Genomic DNA, 18,416 nt, shown 5'->3' on the forward strand with positions numbered 1-18,416 from the left:
CTTGAATTTTACCAAAAAGTCTTGCTGTTTATACCTATGAGAGATCTTAACATATGAAACCTATGCAGTTCATTTCGTATACTGGAGAGCTTGAGTAAATACTTTAGATAATAGGTTTTAGTTTTATATTGCTGAGTATTCCAAGGAGTTCTGTTCTTGTTTCAAAATTGGATATGTATTTTCTTATGGTCAGCATATCTTTCTTGAGTTTTAATTTTTCACATTTTTAGATTCTTATCTTATAAGTGAGTGGATTGGGTGGAAGATGCTATTATGCCTAGATAGTTTGTGATATTGTTGGAAGTAATTTAGTAACTGAAGTAAATTGTCTCTGTAAGGGATATTTTTCACTGTAGTTTATCTTTTTTTAAAGCTGGAACAGCTTTAAAATTATTAAAAAGACATGTTAGCATAGTGCTGTTTGAAATAAATGCCCAACTTCAACACTTTAAATTTTGAAATATAAAAACACTTTTTATAAAAGGAAGTGTTAGCATTAATTTTCAATATTTTTCACTTTTTCTGTTTGTTTATATAGGTGGTCTCAATTATTATGGTTAATGAATTCACAAAATGATGGCATTATTTGAATTGCACTATTCCAAAGTCATATTTCTATGGAAAATGGAGGAATTAGTTCTATAGAAATAGACAAATAAATGTTTAAACATAAAGTTTTATATTTTTTTTCACTAAGTACATAGTAAAAAGATAAACCCTTATCCAAAGCATACTCTTTATGTCCTATATTCTCCATTTCTTTAACAAATTTCTTCTTAAAATTTGCCTCTTTTTTCTTGAGCTATGTCTTGCTTTTTCCATGTTGCACTAATGATTAGCACCTAAAATCCCAATAGCAACTGGTAATGTGACCTCAAATGAGCCTTAGTAATACATGTACTAATCTCTCACTAACTGAATTTTGATTCACATTAATTTCATACGTTTGTACCATATAAAGTGGAATAGACTATTCTTATTTTAAAAGATTTTGGAGGTATTTAATAATTTTTCACATACAGTGTTATATAAATCACATATTTTACTTGGTTTTTATTCCTAAAATTTATCAGAATTGCAAAGCTGTTTTCTTAGAAATATTTATTTAGTGATTAAAAGCTTACATTCGACTTTTTTTGGATGGCAGGAAAAGATTTCTGGCAAAACTTTATTTGCCAGCCAAGAAATTACATACTTCCTACATCTTATGAATGGAGAAGTATGTAGTCTATAACATAGAATCTAAATATTGCTGAAGCAAAATCCATTCTATTAAATGATATTATAATAAATGAATTAATTTGTAATAGCATTTCAAAGCAGTGTAGTTCATGTTCACAATTATGTGTAATATTATGTCATCTGCTAAATTGGTAGTTACACATTTTAGTTGCTTGATTTAGACAGATTTATTTATTTACTAAGCAATCCATTTATATGTCTGCCTACATCAGATCATGTGACTCTGGTACTGTACAAAAAACATCACAATCATTCAATGTAAAATACCTAATTTAAACATTCAATAGTAAAGAAATAAAATGTAAATCAAAATTGGAATCTCTATCTTATCAGGTTGGATTATATATTGCTGTTAACCAGATGCATAAATCAGGTTTCTGTCCCTTAAATTTAACTAAATTTCAGTTGATCATTCTGAATTTTCAACAAATAACAGATATTTAGCTGGATGCCTTTATAAAATAGCCATATCACAGATGTATACAAAAAATACATTACCGTATTTTTCGAAGTATAAAGCCTCTCCTAAAAGAGGCTGAAAATTTGGGTGTGTCATACTCAAAATGTAGCTTTTTCAAAGCTTTTTTCAGCCCTAATGAGGCGCTAACAAGTGAAGCGATATTCCTGCTTTGCCTGTTTTCTCATTGCTGCTCCCTCCCACATTAGCATCTCATTAGGGCTGAAAAAAAGCTTCTAAAGCACAGCTGATCGTCAGAGGGAGCAGCAATGAGAAAAGCAGGGAAAATGCATGCTTCACTTGTTAGCCCCTCATTAAAGCTGAAAAAAAAAGCTTTGAATGTTTTTTTAATAATTTTTTTAAAATTTTAATTTAAAACAAATACATCATCCTTCTTTACATGCTATAGAAAGTGTATCAGTTGGTTACAAAAAAAACCTTTCATGCATCTCTTCCACAGTCAACAAATTATATTATCATATTATCTTAAGTATTTTAACTCAAATATTTATACAAGTCACCATCATTATATCTCCATTTTCATTTGACTATAATTGTTTAAACGTCCATCATAAAATATACCAAAGTTTAATACATAACCACACACTGGCCTTTCAATTACTATTTCTAAAATCCTCCACTAACACTAAATCCTTATGTCCTATTCTAGCTAAACATCCATAATATTTAACAACAAAGTTTTCTAATCCTCCTTTCCAAATCACTGTTTAAAGTTTACATCCAGTTTCCTTATGTTATACCCATATTTATATATGCATTGTTATTCTTATCCCTCCTTTATTTGACCATATCCTGTATCATAACATTTTACCCCTAATAATCAAAACTTTAATTGTATCTAACTTAGTTCTATTATTATTATTATTATTATTATTATTATTATTATTATTATTATTATTAATAATAATAATAATAATGTATAATCCAAAGGAATTGCTAATGTTCCTTACATGGGTACCATTCAATATTCATATCCAATTATACTCATCAAAACACTACCCATTGTATACATTAGTAACATTATCAGTTATTTCTATATTTATTATCAATAAATTTCACTGTTTAACTAATTTTTAAATTATATTCTTCCATCTTTCAACCTGTATCTTTCCAATAATAAAACAATCTCATATCTTCTGCCATTTGTGGTGCCAATCTTCTAATTATCTTCTTGATCAGCTTTGTATGGACTTTTCTTAGCAACTCTTTGCTTGTAAGATCTCTCATATAATCTTGATGCACTCTTTCTGTTTCCTTATTCAGCTTGTCTTTGATTGTCAGCGGTGTTATCAATATTTTTGCTAATAAAATTTCTTTCTTTAAGTCCATAGATTCTGTAATTTTTTCTTCTTCTATATCCTGCCCTCTGGAATAGATTTCCTCTCCATTTACTTCCTCTTTCAGTATTTCGTTTTTTCATTTTCAGGAACATCAATATTAGCAGGTTTAATCTCTTTGTATTCATTTTCCACTTCGGTTTTTTGAGTTTCAGTCACCCCATCTTGCATTTGATAAACATCCTCAATTTTTTCATCATATTTTATTGTTATGTGCTCTTAAGTATTCCAGTTTTTCCCCTATTCTTTCATATATATTTGATAATTTCTGTATTTCTGAAAGTATCTTTTGCAAATTTGAGACTTCTATTTTCTTTTGTAGTTGTACTATTCTAACAAACACAGCTGCTCTAGCTTGGAAGGTTAATAAGATTAAAGCATAGATTCACAAAGAATGTTGCTTCCCTTCTTATCACTCTCTGTGGCCAAGCAGTAAAACCTTGTGGTGCCAAGTCAAAACAATCTGTGAAGGAACAAAAACCTCCCAGCCTCCAAGCAGTGGTAACAGTGTTAAAAAGTTTCCTTTTGTATCTTTTTTTGTATTTCAAGTTTTCCAAAGATTGAAGTCCAATCTTTAAATGAATTAGAAAAATACCCACAGCAATGTAAGAGAAAAACTTTAGTCTATAGATTACAGAGAATCATAGAGAAAAGGTAGAAGAAGAAAACTTAATCCATCCATTTCAAAAGACTTGCATAAATTCCATCCATGAAGATAGCATTTAAAAAGTAAGATAACCACTGTCCAAAACAATTCCAAATTTAATTCCGCTGCTTGACTCTTCTTCAATTAAAATTAATTTTTAAGTTTTTATAGGCAGTCTCTTTTTTAAAACAGTAAAAGTTCCTCACCAGTTAGAAACACTTTCACTTTCCATATTCCATTTTGGAGCCGCCCCGACTTCATCAGCCTTGGCTGGATTTTTTGTTGCCGGCTTGAAGAACTTCTCTTGCTTCTTTGGGGGATTTTGCGATATCCCCGAGATCAGCAAGACGTATTCTTCTTCTTCACGGTCTCTTCGGGACGGTTGAGGCCCAGCGGCTGCGGTCTCAGAGCATCGAGACTGCATGACCATATCATTGCGATGTTGGCTCTTCCTCTCAAGCTTTGAATGTTTTTATTGCAGCATACTCACCCCTTTGGATACCAGTATATCTAATTGAAGTTTGGAAGAGTAAACAAAATTGAGTCTGTGCTTCAAAAACAATTTCTCAAGGAATGGAGAATCTACTTTTCTCTAATGCAATAGATTCTTTTGCAAGTTATGGCTATCTTCTTTGATTTTTCTCATTTAAGTATGCTTTTCAACTTTTCTGTGGAACAGATAATTTGGTAGTATTACTGCTCCAAGTTTCTAGAATAGAAATAACATTGATCATGCTGGTTGATGATCTCATATAGAGTTTAGATAGGAAAGTATACTTCTTTTTGGTCCAAATAGACTTCTTACTTGCCCTCAATAATGATTGTTTGTAATGATTGTAAGTGATTGTTAATCAATGTGGCCTCACTTGGAATACATAGTCCAGGGGATAAAAAGCATGCATGCTCAAAAACAGCAAACTTATGTACTGATGCTGACCAGACTAAGGATGCTAGCCAGATGAATACCTGGTAGGCAGATTTTCCCCCCTATTTTCCTCCCCAAAAACTAAGGTGTGTCTTATACTCCGTTGCGTCTTATACTCTGAAAAATATGGCAATTCATTAATAAACAGAAGCCAACATGATATACGCCACCATAAGGAAATGTGTATGTTGAAAGTGCTATCTTGGAGGAACTATCTCAGAGCATACCATATTTCAGAGAGAGCTAAAAATTTTGCTCTTAGAATTTTGAAAGGACATGGTAGGCATACTATAAAAATTGGTTGCCATGACAAACTGTGGGATTGACCAGTCAAAAAGTAAGCCTTATGAGCCTCAGCGGTTAGGGCTGCCTGCTAGAGGCTTGTGCCCGTCCTCCTGCTGCCCGGCCAAGGTCCTCACTGAGTGTCTTCAGATTCGCTCAGTGGCCAGGGCAGCGTGCCGCCCCAGGGGGCTAGTGGTAGTCCCAATCCTGCAGGAGGAGGCTGTGCACGGAGCAGGGAGGCAAGGCTCTACGGGTCAAAATGAATTTCCTTAAATCCTAGTAAATTGCTGGAGATCCAGAATGAGCAACCTTTCACGATCGTTTGAGTCAGAAAAACTGGGGATTTCTGGTGCCAGGGGGCGTTGCCCAAAGAGCTTATCTGACTCAATCCAATCACGAGAGGATAAGGTCAACCCATTCTGGATACTCCTCCCCCCACTATGAGAAGAAGCGTATCAGGTAAGTACCAACGCCCTTTTACCAGAAAGTGAACTATCATATTTTTCGGACTATAAGACACACTGGTGTATAAAACGCACCAAGATTTAGAAGAAGTAAATAAGAAAAAAAAAGTTTTTGCCTTCCCTCAGCCCCCAGCAGCACTCTGCAGGCTTTAGCATGGCTGGAGTAAGGCAAAAACGCCCACATAACGGAGACGTTTTTGCCTTACCCCAGCCCTGCTGAAGCCTGCAGAGTGCTGCTGGGGGCTGAGGGAAGGCAAAAACACTTCTATTTTTGGAGAAAATGGCCCGTTTTTCACAAAAATTGGATGCGTTTCTTTGGGAGGCCAAAAATGGCTGTATTCGATGTATAAAATGCACCAACATTTCCACGCTCTTTTACGGTGTGGGGGAAGGTGTGTCTTATTCTCCAAAAAATACAGTAATTCTCCCCTAGTGGTTTTTATCTCTGATCTCAGAGTCATCCTTATAAATAAATAAGCTAGTGCTTTGTTTTGCAGAATGGCAGTTGCATGTTTAATTTTTTAAACTTTTTTGAAAAAAGTCAAATGGTCATGAAGCTTAAACATTAAGGAGATTGGAATGTTGGAACATAGTGCTGCTGGCACCATGTTATGTACTCTTGCCATCTTTATGTCACCATATACAGGACTTATTGGGAGATTATCTGATATTGGAAGAGCCATCAGTGATACACCAAAGCAGTCCAAATAGCTGTGTCTGTCTGACTGACTGACAGACAAACAGACAAGATGAGCTATAAATGTTGAATTCTAAATTAAAATGTCTTTTCAGTCATAAAAATAATTAGGTTCATTACTTTCCTGAGTAATTCATCTGAGAATGTTGTTGGCAAAGCCAGCTCAAACTCATTAAAAAGCAAGGATGATAGCTAGGAATCTGTTACCACATCAGTTGACCAGGAGAACAAACAGAAGTTTTGTGGGAGAGTTTAATGTGGGAAGGGAGAAGGAAATTTAATTGTGAGTTGCCAAGTATGCATTAGACTTATTTTCTTAGTAGAAGACTAAGCTACTGGATCAGTGATGGGTTCCGGATCCCATTGCAACCGGTACGGTACAACGGGGCCCAGCATCTCCCACATGCACACGCGCAGCATACGTGCGCAGTGCCCGCATGCGTCCTTACCTCATGTGATGCTCCAGCTGCTTGGCGGAGCGTCACACAGACGCCGAACGTTCTATGCGTGTGCACAGAAGCGCTGAAAAGCTCAAATACAGGTAAGGACTCGGGCTGGTGGGTGGGCCCACCGGAGGACCGTACCGGAACGGTAGCCGGTGCTCCCAGCAGGCACCGGTTTGCCCGTACCGGGGTATACCACCTGCAACCCACCATTGTACTGGACCTGTAGCAAATGAAAACTTGCTATTTTCTGGAGAAGATGAGATGATGGAGAGTAGGCTTTCTTCCTCCTAAAGTAGGAAGAAGTGAGCAGTATCTTTCTAAAACTCATGGTAGGCTATGGTGGTAAGTGGGAACATCAATTTAATTCAGCTAATAGTAAGAGATTTCATAGGTTTATGATTTTGCTTGCTGAGCTTTGTTTTTCAGAAAGTGGAAGAAGCAGGAAGGGAGCAGAAAGGCAACTCTCATGGACCTAATTCTGATCAGCAAAAATGAATTGGTTGATGGACTGAAGGTATCAAGCACTCTGAGGGAAAGCAACCACGTCATGTTGGAGTTCATAATGAAAGGAGAGGGAAAGACGAGGCAAGTCAATTATGTCTTCAGGAATGCAGATATTAATGTAAAGCAAATACAATACAATATAGTCTGAAATTCTAAAGTAGCGATAGCTAGAAGGACCTTTGCTCAACTTTCTGTGGTGTGCCAGTTATGCCATTTCCTGGGTAGGGAGGCTTTTCACTTGGTTACTCATGCCCATGTCATCTCCCATTTGGATTATTGCAATGTGCTCTACATGGGCTACGCCTGAAGCTTTAGTTAGTACAGAATTCGGCTGTGTGGGCAATCTTCATTGTGTGTGGCATCTAACACCATTATTGAGTGAGTTTGCATGGATGCCAGTTTGCTTCTGGATCCAATTCAAAATGTTGGTTATGACCTTTAAAGCCCTACGTGGCAGAGACAAGATTACTTATTGAACCATATTCATCTCATGTCAGTCTACCCCACACTCAAGTAGGGAAGATATGTTGCAGATCACATCAGCTAAAGAATTCTGATTGGCAGTATATAGGAAGAGAACCTTCTTTGCCATTGCCATCAATCTTTGGAACATTCTTCCCTTATAGGTGAGTCAGTCCCCATTCTCTTTGTCTTTCAGAAAGACATAAAACCATGGGTCTGTGGCCTTGCTTCGGGCTCACAGAAGAGCAAGTAACCGTGGGGCTATTTAGCACCTTGAAAGCCTTTCCCTTGCCTTTCAATAAACTTTAATGTTACTTTTTAATCCATCTTTGCCTTTTTAAATAGGAAATTTAATATATTATTTTTATGTTTTAATATTTTTTACTTGTATACTGCCCAGACTCTCTCTGTGAGAGGGATGAGCAGTTTCAAAAATTTGATAAACAAATAAAGAAACTGGGTAGCGGCAAGCATCTCAGTGTTCTCTATCCTGATCTTCAGAGTTTTTCTCTTTGAAAGGTGTTTCTGTCCCTTGGGGCAAAACAGTTGCCATGATGGACACATGTGCGTTACATGATACTGCAATTCAGGGGATTTGCAACTGATTAAACAAATGCACACATTGGTGCTCTTACTGCATTATGTAAAAAATAATCAAATCAGATCTTTATAGAATCTATCCTTGAGCAAGTACTCGTTTACCTTTTTATAAATAACACAGAGAATGGAATGTAAAAGATGCTTATGGGTAACATCATGATAGAGGGATTGAGTAATCTTAAAAGGGTTAAATTAAAATACAAAATGAATGAATATGTATATTTTAATTTTAAGTACTTTTTATTAAATTATTTTATCATAATAGTAAAATCTAATACAAATTAAATTAAAGAAATTAAAGAAGAAAGTAAAGAGTGTTAAAAAGGGGAAAGAGAAGAATAGAAGTGGTATAAACAAAAGAAGATAAATACTGTATTTTTTTCACTCTAAGACTGTCCCCCCAAAAAAGTGGATGGAAATGTCTGTGCGTCTTATAGAGTGAATATTGTGGTGGGGGGAGGGGTTGGTGCGAACACCCTGTAACTTTCGCTGCCTGTCACAGCTGCCGCCATTTCCTGCGCCGGGGAATGCTGGAGCCTTTGCTGCCAAGCAGTTGATGGGCGGTTGGATCAGCCTCCCGGAATACCGCCGATCAACTGTTCTAGGCAGCAGGGATCGCTGATGCTGCCAATTGCTGCTGCCATAGGCGATGGCAGCAAATAGCAGCAATCATCAATGGTGAACGGTGATCAGTGGTGGTGGTGATCCCTGCCACCTAGAATAGCTGATTGGTGGTATTCTGGGAGGCTGATCCAACCGCCAATCAGCTGCTCGGCAGTGAAGGCTTCAGTGTTTCCTGCCGGCAGGAGCTCAGCTCAGTTGACTGATAGCGGGCACAATGGAGCGGAGCTCAGTGTCACAGGCACTGCCAATAAATTGACTCCAAGGCCCCTCTCCTCCCAATTGAATGGCCGTATCACTTTTAGGGATCTGACACCCCCCCCCCACTCTCCCTTTCTTTTTCTATTGTTGGTGTATATTTCAAAACTCAGTTTATGTTTCCTTGGGAGGGTATTTCCAGCAACCCAAATATAATTTAGTATCATTTCTTATTCCCTTACCTTCACTACTCTTGAATATATACTTATATATTTAATGTTTTATTTTCTGTTTTCCCCTTCTTCCCCCCCCCTTCCTTTTCCAATTAATAGTGCATTGTCTGGGTACTTTATCTTCTTCCTACTTTCTTTTTTAGCTTGCTTTCTCTAACCAATCATAAAATCTTCCCCATGTCTTGAAATAATCCAATTCCTCTTTATCCTTTATTTTCATTGTCAACCTATTCGTCTCTGCACAATCTAATATCTTTTTTATTATCTCTTCATCTGTTGGTAGCTTATTTAATTTCCAATTTTTGACAAATACAATTCTAGCTGCTGTAGTCACATGTATAATCAAATAAGTATCCTCTTTCTTGAATTTCTCTGGGATAATATCTAGTAAAAATATCTCTGATCTAAATGTTGTAACATTTTCTTTAACCATACTCTTATTTTAGTCCAATATTCCCTTGCTTCTGCACATGTCCACCACATATGATAGTATGAACCTATTGCTCCAACATTTCACTGACTTGTCTTTAAAGATTTTTGCTAATTTTCCCGGTGACATATGCCATCTGTAAAACATTATGTATAACTTGTCTATGTAAGTTGTTGGCATGGTTAATTTATAATTCCTTTCCCATAATTGTTGCCACTTTTCTAGTTCAGTCGTGTGGGAAAATTCTTTGTCCAAGTTAACATTTTATCTTTAACCACTTCTTCTAGCCTAGTTCTTAATAGGTGGCTATATATATCTTGCAAATTTAATTCTTCCACCATCGTGAAAAATGTTTTGGGTAGAGTTTTTCTCAGTTTCTTGTTCATCTTTCTAGATTTATAGTCTATTCCATTATTTATGATGGCATTAAAGTCTCCTAATATACATATATCTTCATAGTCACATTCTATTATCTTTTTGTGTAGTTTCTTAAAAGATTCTTGTTTGTCATTTGGGGCATATATTGCCACTAATAATGTATTTCTCATGTTCATTGTTATTTTCACCATCAGTATTCTCCCCTCCCCATCTTCAAAAATTTTATTTGATTGTATTGTCTTTCTAATATATAATGCTATTCCCTTTTTGCTTTGGTCAGCCAGAGTCTTATATAAATTACCTAATTTTGCCTGTTCCAAAAATTTTCCGTGTTGCTTTCTAATAGGTACTTGCTGTAAGCATATAATGCCCAATTTCAGTTTCTCTAATATGTTAAATGTTCTTCTTTTTATTGCCAAGTTTAATCCATTTATATTAATGGAGATTACTTTTATTTCTTCCTCCATGTCATTGGTTTATAGGTTTAGTTGATCTAGTCGTTTTTAGCTCCCTCTGCTCCTTTGTCTCTTTGGCCCGTGCTCCTTCTCTTAGCACTTTCTCTTCCTGTTCTTTCTCCATCTCCCTTTGATCTTTTCCCTTAGCTTCCTGGCATTCAGCTCATCTCTCTTCTCTTACCAGCACTCCCTCCTGTGCTGCTATATGTTGTTCATAAAATAATTCTGCTTTCTCTAGTGTATCTAGTCTGTACCTTTGTTCGTGCCAGTTTACCAAAATCCCTTCTGAAACAAGCCATCTAAAACTCACCCCTTTTTTGATCAGACTCTTAGTCAGAAAGTAGTATTCCTTTCTTATTTCTCTGACCTTCCTTGGGATTTGCTTCAATACCACTCTATCTCTAGACTTGTATTTTATTGTGGTACTTCTTGCTATTTGCAATATTTCATTTTTACAGGGTTTTTTGACAAATCTTACATGTACCTCTTTGGTCAAGTTGTTTCTAATTGCATATCCTGTATATACTCTAAATGTCTTATTCATTCTGCCTAGAATATATTCCTTACTCATTTCTGTAGCCGCTGAGAGAATTCTGCGATCTTCTCTGCTAAATTCTCTCCTTTCTCCTCTTCTATGTTCTGGAGTCTTAGATAGAATTCAGATCTTTCCATCTCCCAAAATACACTGGCTTCATCTTGCTTTTTATCTATTGCTGTCAACCTGTAATCCATCTCCTCCACTTTTTTCTCTGTTATTTCTGCCTTTTCTTCCACCTTCTGCAGTCTCTGCTCTTTTTTCCCCATCATTTCCTAGACTTCTTTCAATTCGTCTTGCACCTTGCCCATTTTCTCTTCTACTCCATTTATATGCTCCTTGAGATCCATATGTATGTCTAGCTCCAAAGTAGCTTTGTCTTGTTGCATTACTGTGCCTGTTGCTTTCTGTGTAGCTGAACCGGGTGTGGTGGCTCTTGCAGACACATCTGTTTTCTATAGACAAATCTATAAAACATTATTTTTCAGTGTGAGCAAAAAGTCTGTAAAAGGTTACCAGAAGTAACAATATATCTTGTTTTAACTGGTTTTATATTTCTTTTTACTTCTAGAAGTTGTAATCTTTAGTTCATTTAAATATTGTCATAGGGTTTTATTTTTCATTTCTTCTTTGTCTTAGTGCACATAGTTCTTCAAAATTTTAATAAGCCTCTTTTGAAAATTAAGTAGAAAAAATTATATAGGTCACTCTCTTGCTTTGTCATTTAATACAATAACAGAATAACATAATTGGAGGGGATCTTGGAATTCTTCTAATCCAACCCCTTTTTAAATTTGAATTATTCTTTTAAATTTTAAAGCATCAACCAACTTCATTGTTGATTCTTTTCTAAATTATTCTCTAATTCATTTCTTAAGTAGTTCAATTATATGGAAGGCAGGCACCAATTTTGAAAAGATAAAATGTAAACTGATAAAACCATAATAATGATAATTGTTAATTTGGGCAATATTTGCTCAGAAAGTTGTTGAAAATGTAAAAATCAAGTTGCAATATTTTAACATACTTGGTGGAAATATAAAGCCCAACTATTGTAGAAGATGATTTATTGCAAAATGAAATCCTAAATGTTTTCCTTTCTATCATTTATTTTTCTATTGTGTATTATTAAAACTAGCAGCATTTTATTGTCTTTATATACCGTGTTTTCCCCCAAAATATGACCTATCCCAAAAATAAGCCCTAGCCTGATTTTTCATGCATGCACCTAAAATAAGCCCTAAACCCAAAATAAGCCCTAGTTAAACTCTTCCCACCAACTAGTTGTCTGAGATGGGTTGAAGTGCAGACTTAAAAATCAAGCTGGGGTGGGAGGGGAGGAGCTTCCCCATGTGCCCCACACACAGTTATTTTAGAAATGCAGTAGCCAAGCTTCCCATGCCTCAACACATGTCACCCCTCTGAGTGACATGTGATAAGACTTCTTCGGTAGCTGCAAGTAGTAGGATGCGAGTGGCCGATTTTTCCTGCTTTAGCTTGGTTGTATTGTAGTAACACTATCTGATATGTTTCCCTCTCCAAATCTATTATACAAAATGATTTATAACAACTCTTGAAACTCATACTGTCAATCCTGAAACTGTTCTGGCTATGGGAGTTTTCCTTTTTCTCTTCTGTAGTTCTATTAGGAGTTGTTTCACTTTACTTCAAGCTTGACAAAGCTTGGAGCTGAGGAGGGGGGAGTTTGTAACTGAAACAAACTAGTGCGTTCCTTGGTCAAGGACATTCCAAATGCCAACTGACTGGAGGTGGAGGAAAGAGTTGCCTGGTAATCAGCCAGTGCTTGGATTGGATAATACTTTGTGAGAAAGTACAACTTTCACTTTTATCTAGTTGGAAAGCCCGGGAAAGCTCAGAGTTGGCTTTCATCAGTTGTTGCCAAGATGATGCCTCTAAAATAAAAACCTGTTCTTTGAGAATCTGCCTCGGAGCTCTGTTTTGAAATGGGGTCATTTCTTGGAACTCTGACATTAAGCCAACTTCTCAGCTCCCATGAAGTTACTCTCTGAGATCCTGAGCCCTGGCTGCTGATCTGATGTATCCAGGGTAGGAAGACTCAGGGAAGATCTCAGAATGGAGGAAGAAGGGGAGGAGCTGTGGAGAGGTGGCAGATCCCCTCAGGCAGCCAGCGGTTAGCGGAAGTTGCAGCAGAGACTGTGCAACCTGACACCTAGCTCAGGGCCTGCATCAAGATGCCGCTTACTGGAGGTTCAAGCCAGATGGAGGACGGATTCCAGAGCCAAGGCTTGCCCCGGGGACCAGAGAGGTGTCAGCGAGGAATGCCACAAAGGGAGCCTCTTCCCAGTGTGCTTCTTTGGGCAAGAGGTGGCCATGTGCCCTGGTTCTCTGCAATAGAAACACAACCCGCCTGAACATCATCTATTTTTCTCAGTCAGCAACAGGTGATGTCTGGTGCCTAATTCCATGGGCTCTTACTGCGAAGCCGGGGTCTCACACATGACCGAGACCACCCAGGTCTCCTGGGAGACACGGCAACAGCTTTGTCTCTGTAACTGAGTATCAATCTGAGGCAAAGATGGATTAGTGCGTTGAAATTCGGAGGAATATCTATCCAGACCAGCTCATCCTGAAACTTCTCCCACAACCCATCCTGGAACATACTGTGAGTGCAGCCTCTTTCCATACCGAATCCTGACTAAGCAGCCTAAACTCACTGATATATTCCTGCGGAGGGCGCTGGCCCTGCTTCATGGTCTTCAGATGTTGTGTAGCAGTCTGTGTCATAATGAGTTCCTCATACATCAGCCTAAGGTCACAAAACCCCTGGAAATCATCCAGCAAAGGGCTAACCTGAATCAGCAGGGGCGTGGCCACAGAGCCAGAGAGAAGGCTAATCATAAACCCCAACTCTCAGGTTGATAAAGAGCGGGCATTGTCCCAAGAATGCTGGAAACATAGCTTGGTTGCCATCAAATTTATCAGACACCGCCACCATACATTTCCTCTGAGGAGATGGAACAGTGTGAGCTTGGAGCTGAGCCATCTGGGCTGCCAGCATAGCTACCTGTTGAGTGAGCTGAGCATTCTCCGCATGAAACTCCATATTAATAGAGGCTTGTTGGGGCAGGAGACAAAATGTTCTTTTTTAAAAAAAAACAGAACTTTTTTATTTTTCTTTAAAAAAAAACCACAAATATGTCATCATTTGTCAATCATTAAGACATTGAAGTACAATTTTTTTTGTTGTGTGTGTCCCTCCCTCCCTCCACCCCCCCTCCTCCTTCCCCCCCCCCCCCCGACTTCCCAGAACCCGTACACGGTATGGATTTTTAACCAACACAGTCTAAAATCTATTGAGAAAAAAGAAATAAAGAAGTTAATGACATTCTAGATTGACCTTAGCTTCTTCTTACTGAGCTGACTTTTAACAGTTTAAATCATTTCTGATCTTAAGCATAGGCTAACTGGAATTTCTTAGTCCCGTATTTATTTTGTATATAGTCAATCCATTTATTCCAGTCTCGTTTATATATCTCATTTGAATGATCTTTGAGATATGCCGATATTTTAGCCATCTCGGCTAAGTTTGTTACTTTCAATGTCCATTCTTGGATTGTAGGCAAGTCTTCCTTCTTCCAATATTGCGCCACCAACAGTCTTGCTGCAGTTATCAGGTGCAGAATCAAATTGGTCTCTACCACTGTAAAGTCAGTACATATACCTAGTAAAAATAACTGAGGAATAAACTTTATCCTTCTTTTAAAAACATTTTGCATGACCCACCATATTTTTATCCAAAATGCCTTAACCTTTTGGCAGGTCCACCATATATGATAATATGTAGCATCGAGAGAACCACACCTCCAACATTTAGGCTGTACATTCGGATACATAGAAGCCAACTTTTTAGGATCTAAATGCCATCTATAGAACATCTTGTAAAAATTTTCTCTCAGATTTTGAGCTTGTGTAAATTTCACATTTCTTACCCAGATTCTTTCCCATGTCTCCAACATTATTGGTTCCTCAATATTTTGAGCCCATTTTATCATACAATCTTTAACTAATTCTGTTTCCGAATCCATCTGTATTAATACATTATATATCCTCTTTATATGCATTAAGCTTTGATCTCTTATTTGTTTAAACAGATTATCCTCAACTTGGATAAAACCAATTTTTTGATCTATTTTCCACCTAGCCTGTAATTGCCCATACTGGAACCATGTTTGAACTACCTTCTCCTCTTTTAATACCTCTAAAGATTTTAATTGTAATACCCCCCTTTCCGAGGTAAGAAGCTGTCTGTAAGTAATTCTGTCCTGTTTTTGTGCTGTATTCATATTTTCAATTGCGTGTCTAGGAATTGCCCACATGGGTATCTTGTCATTTAATTTATATTGGTATTTCTTCCAAACCCGCAATAAAGCATTTCTTAAAATATGACTTTTAAAATTCTTATCCAATTTTTTGTTGAATAACAGGTAAGCATGCCAACCAAATACCAGATCGTATCCCTCAATATTCAATATTCTTTCATTGGTTAAATGAGTCCAATCACTAATTACAGATAATGCCACTGCATCATAATATAGTTTTAAATTAGGTAGTTTCAATCCTCCTCTCTCACGTACATCTTGCATTATTTTCATCTTTACCCTCGGCTTCTTTCCTGCCCACACAAATTTGTTGATACCCTTCTGCCATTCTAAAAGGTTCGCATCTTTTTTAAGTATAGGTAACATTTGGAAAAGAAATAAAAATTTTGGTAAAATGTTCATTTTCACTGCCGCTATCCTACCCAGCAAAGATAAGTGCAATTTCTCCCATTTTTTCATCTCTGTCTGTATGCTATGCCAAAGTGGTTCATAATTATGCTTATATAATTTCCCATTTGAAGTTAAAATGTTAACTCCAAGATATTTGACTTTTTTAACTACCTCACATCCTAGCATCACTCCTAATTCTTCATTTTGTTTAATATTCATATTTATAGCTAATATTTTGGTTTTTCCTAAGTTTATTTTAAAGCCCGACACTTGACCATATTGATTAATCGTATTCATTAAAACCATACTGGATTCCTGCGGTTGTTCTAATATTATGACCAAATCATCCACAAAAGCGCGGACTCTATATTCTTGCTGCCTAATCTTGATCCCTTTTAAACCATCCAAGCCCCGTATTTTATTCAACAATACTTCCAAAGTTATAATAAACAATAATGGGGACAAAGGACAGCCCTGTCTTGTACCTTTTCCAATTTGAAAAGAGTCTGTTAAACTTCCATTGACTATGATTTGTGCTGTTTGCTGTTGGTATATTGCTTTAATTGACTGTAAAAAAATTATCTCCTATCTGCATTTTTTGCAGTATCTTCAGCAGAAATTGCCAGTTAACTCGATCAAAGGCCTTCTCAGCGTCCAAAAATATAAACGCAGCAGGGATCTGGTTGTTCTTTCCCAAATATTCTAATGCATTAATAATTAATGTAACATTACTTTTCATCTGTCTCCCTTGTATAAAACCTGTTTGGTCCGTATGTATCAATTGTTGAATGACCAACATTAACCTATTTGCTAATATTTTAGTAAAAATTTTATAATCTACATTCAGTAATGAAATAGGTCTATAATTTTTGGGTTGAGTAGTATCTTGATCTTCTTTGGGTATCAAAGATATAAACGCTGTCTTCCAAGATGGAGGGACTTTACCTTCCGTTTGAATCATATTAAATAATTCTCTAAGAGGTTCTACCATTTCTAACTGTAAGTTTTTATAGTAAACCGCTGTCAAGCCATCTGTACCTGGTGCTTTCCCTGACTTTAATTGCTTAATTACCTGCAGGATTTCCCCCGAGGTTATTGGTTGATTCAATTTTTGCCTGTGTTCTTCTCTAACTGAAGGTATTTTCTCTTTGTCTAAATATTTGTCTATGTCTAAACCATTAATTTTATCCCCTTTATACAGTTCTGTAAAAAATTCCCAGAAAGCCTTTTGAATCTCTTCCTGTTGAAACACCTCCTTCCCTCTGTAAATCAGTTTAGATATATTTCGAGTTTTCCTTTTTTTCCTAATCTGATAAGCTAACCATCTGCCAGGTTTGTTTGCATTACAAAAAGTATTGTGTTTTGCATATAATAAATTAGTAGCTACCTGGTCAGAGATCAACATGTCAAATTGAGATTTTAATATGTTAATAGCTTCCTTAACCTTTGTATCGTCTGGGTTCATTGTTAACTCCAGCTCTTTTCTCTTAATTTCCTCTTCCAGTTCTGTTCGTTTTAACCCTTGTTTATTTCTATGTGTTTTATTTATATTCATCAAAACTCCTCTCATATACGCTTTGCTTGCGTCCCATACAAATTCCATAGATGTACCCTTATTCATATTCAAAACAAAATATTCAGATAGTAATTTTTTACAATCATTAATATACTTTTCATATCTAAATAAGTTTTCATTCAATCTCCAAGACCTTCTTGCCTGCACTACCCTTCCCAACTCCATCCAAACTGGGTTATGGTCCGAAAGGACCCTAGCCGCAATCTTTGTTTTCTTGACCCTAGAAAGCAAATCATTAGTGGTTAGAATAAAATCAATCCTTGAAAGGGATTGATGCCTGTCCGAGAAGAAAGTGAAGTCATATTCCTCTGCATTTCTTTCTCGCCAAATATCTCTCAATTCAAAATCATCCATAATGTCAAAGAAAGATTTGGGTAACTTTGCTCGCATCTTGGTATTTAGGCGGGAAATCTTCTTATCTCTCTTAGTGTCTATCACTCCATTCCAGTCACCCAATAGTATACAGGAACTATAGTCCCACTGTACTAATTTAGCATGAAGATTTCTATAGAATCTTTCTTGCTGTTGATTGGGAGCATAAATTCCCAAAAGTAATGTCTTTTTCCCTTCTAAGATTAAGTCTAAAGCAATATATCTTCCGAAGGGATCTGCTTCTATTAATTCAGCTTTCATATCTTTTCTTAAGTATACAACTATACCATTCTTCTTTTCCATAGCAGAAGCTGCAAAATGTTGACCAAGTTTTGAGTTGATCAAATATTTTTGATCAGTTGACTTGATATGAGTTTCTTGCAAACAAATTACATCGTTCTTAAACTGTTTGAGATAATGAAATATTTTCTTCCTCTTCTGTGGAGAGTTCAGTCCGTTAACATTCCATGTTAAAATCTTAGTTGTCATCTTTGGTTGGTTGAAGCATTTTTAGAGCTTCCTGCACGGCCTGTTTAACCTTAGGTCTAGCTCCTCCCACTGCTTCCAGATTTGTTATTGTAGTTCCTTGATCGATGGCCGATGATTGTTGATGCTGTTGCTTTTTAGCTTGTTTCTCCATACGTCTAGTAGTCATGCGGCTAGGTCTTGGTTCCATAGCACCTTGCACTTCTAGAGAAGAGAGATGCTCCATCTTGTCTGGTAGTTGTGTAGTTTGCTGTCTATCCTGTCCTTCTTGTGGTCTTTCTCTAGGTCCAGATGGTGC

The 18,416-nt window shown here is 36.8% G+C and overlaps 1 protein-coding gene across 5 annotated transcripts in view; it reads left to right on the forward strand.

Moving 5' to 3' along the window:
* The window catches only part of ZDHHC3 (zDHHC palmitoyltransferase 3), a 99,265-nt gene that overhangs the window by 20,551 nt on the left and 60,298 nt on the right, over positions 1–18,416 (forward strand). The window contains exon 3 of one of the 5 annotated variants that reach the window (XM_087712980.1): positions 6,944–7,102. The exons of the other annotated variants lie outside the window; for them this stretch is intronic. The gene's annotated coding sequence lies outside the window, so the exon portion shown is untranslated. The remainder of the gene's footprint in view (positions 1–6,943; positions 7,103–18,416) is intronic. 5 annotated transcript variants of the gene reach the window in all.

This window comes from Thamnophis sirtalis, unplaced genomic scaffold (assembly GCF_051295495.1).
Source record: "Thamnophis sirtalis isolate CommonGarterSnake01/CBP01778 unplaced genomic scaffold, rThaSir2_p1.2 scaffold_4, whole genome shotgun sequence".
In the NCBI taxonomy this organism is placed as follows: domain Eukaryota; kingdom Metazoa; phylum Chordata; class Lepidosauria; order Squamata; family Natricidae; genus Thamnophis; species Thamnophis sirtalis.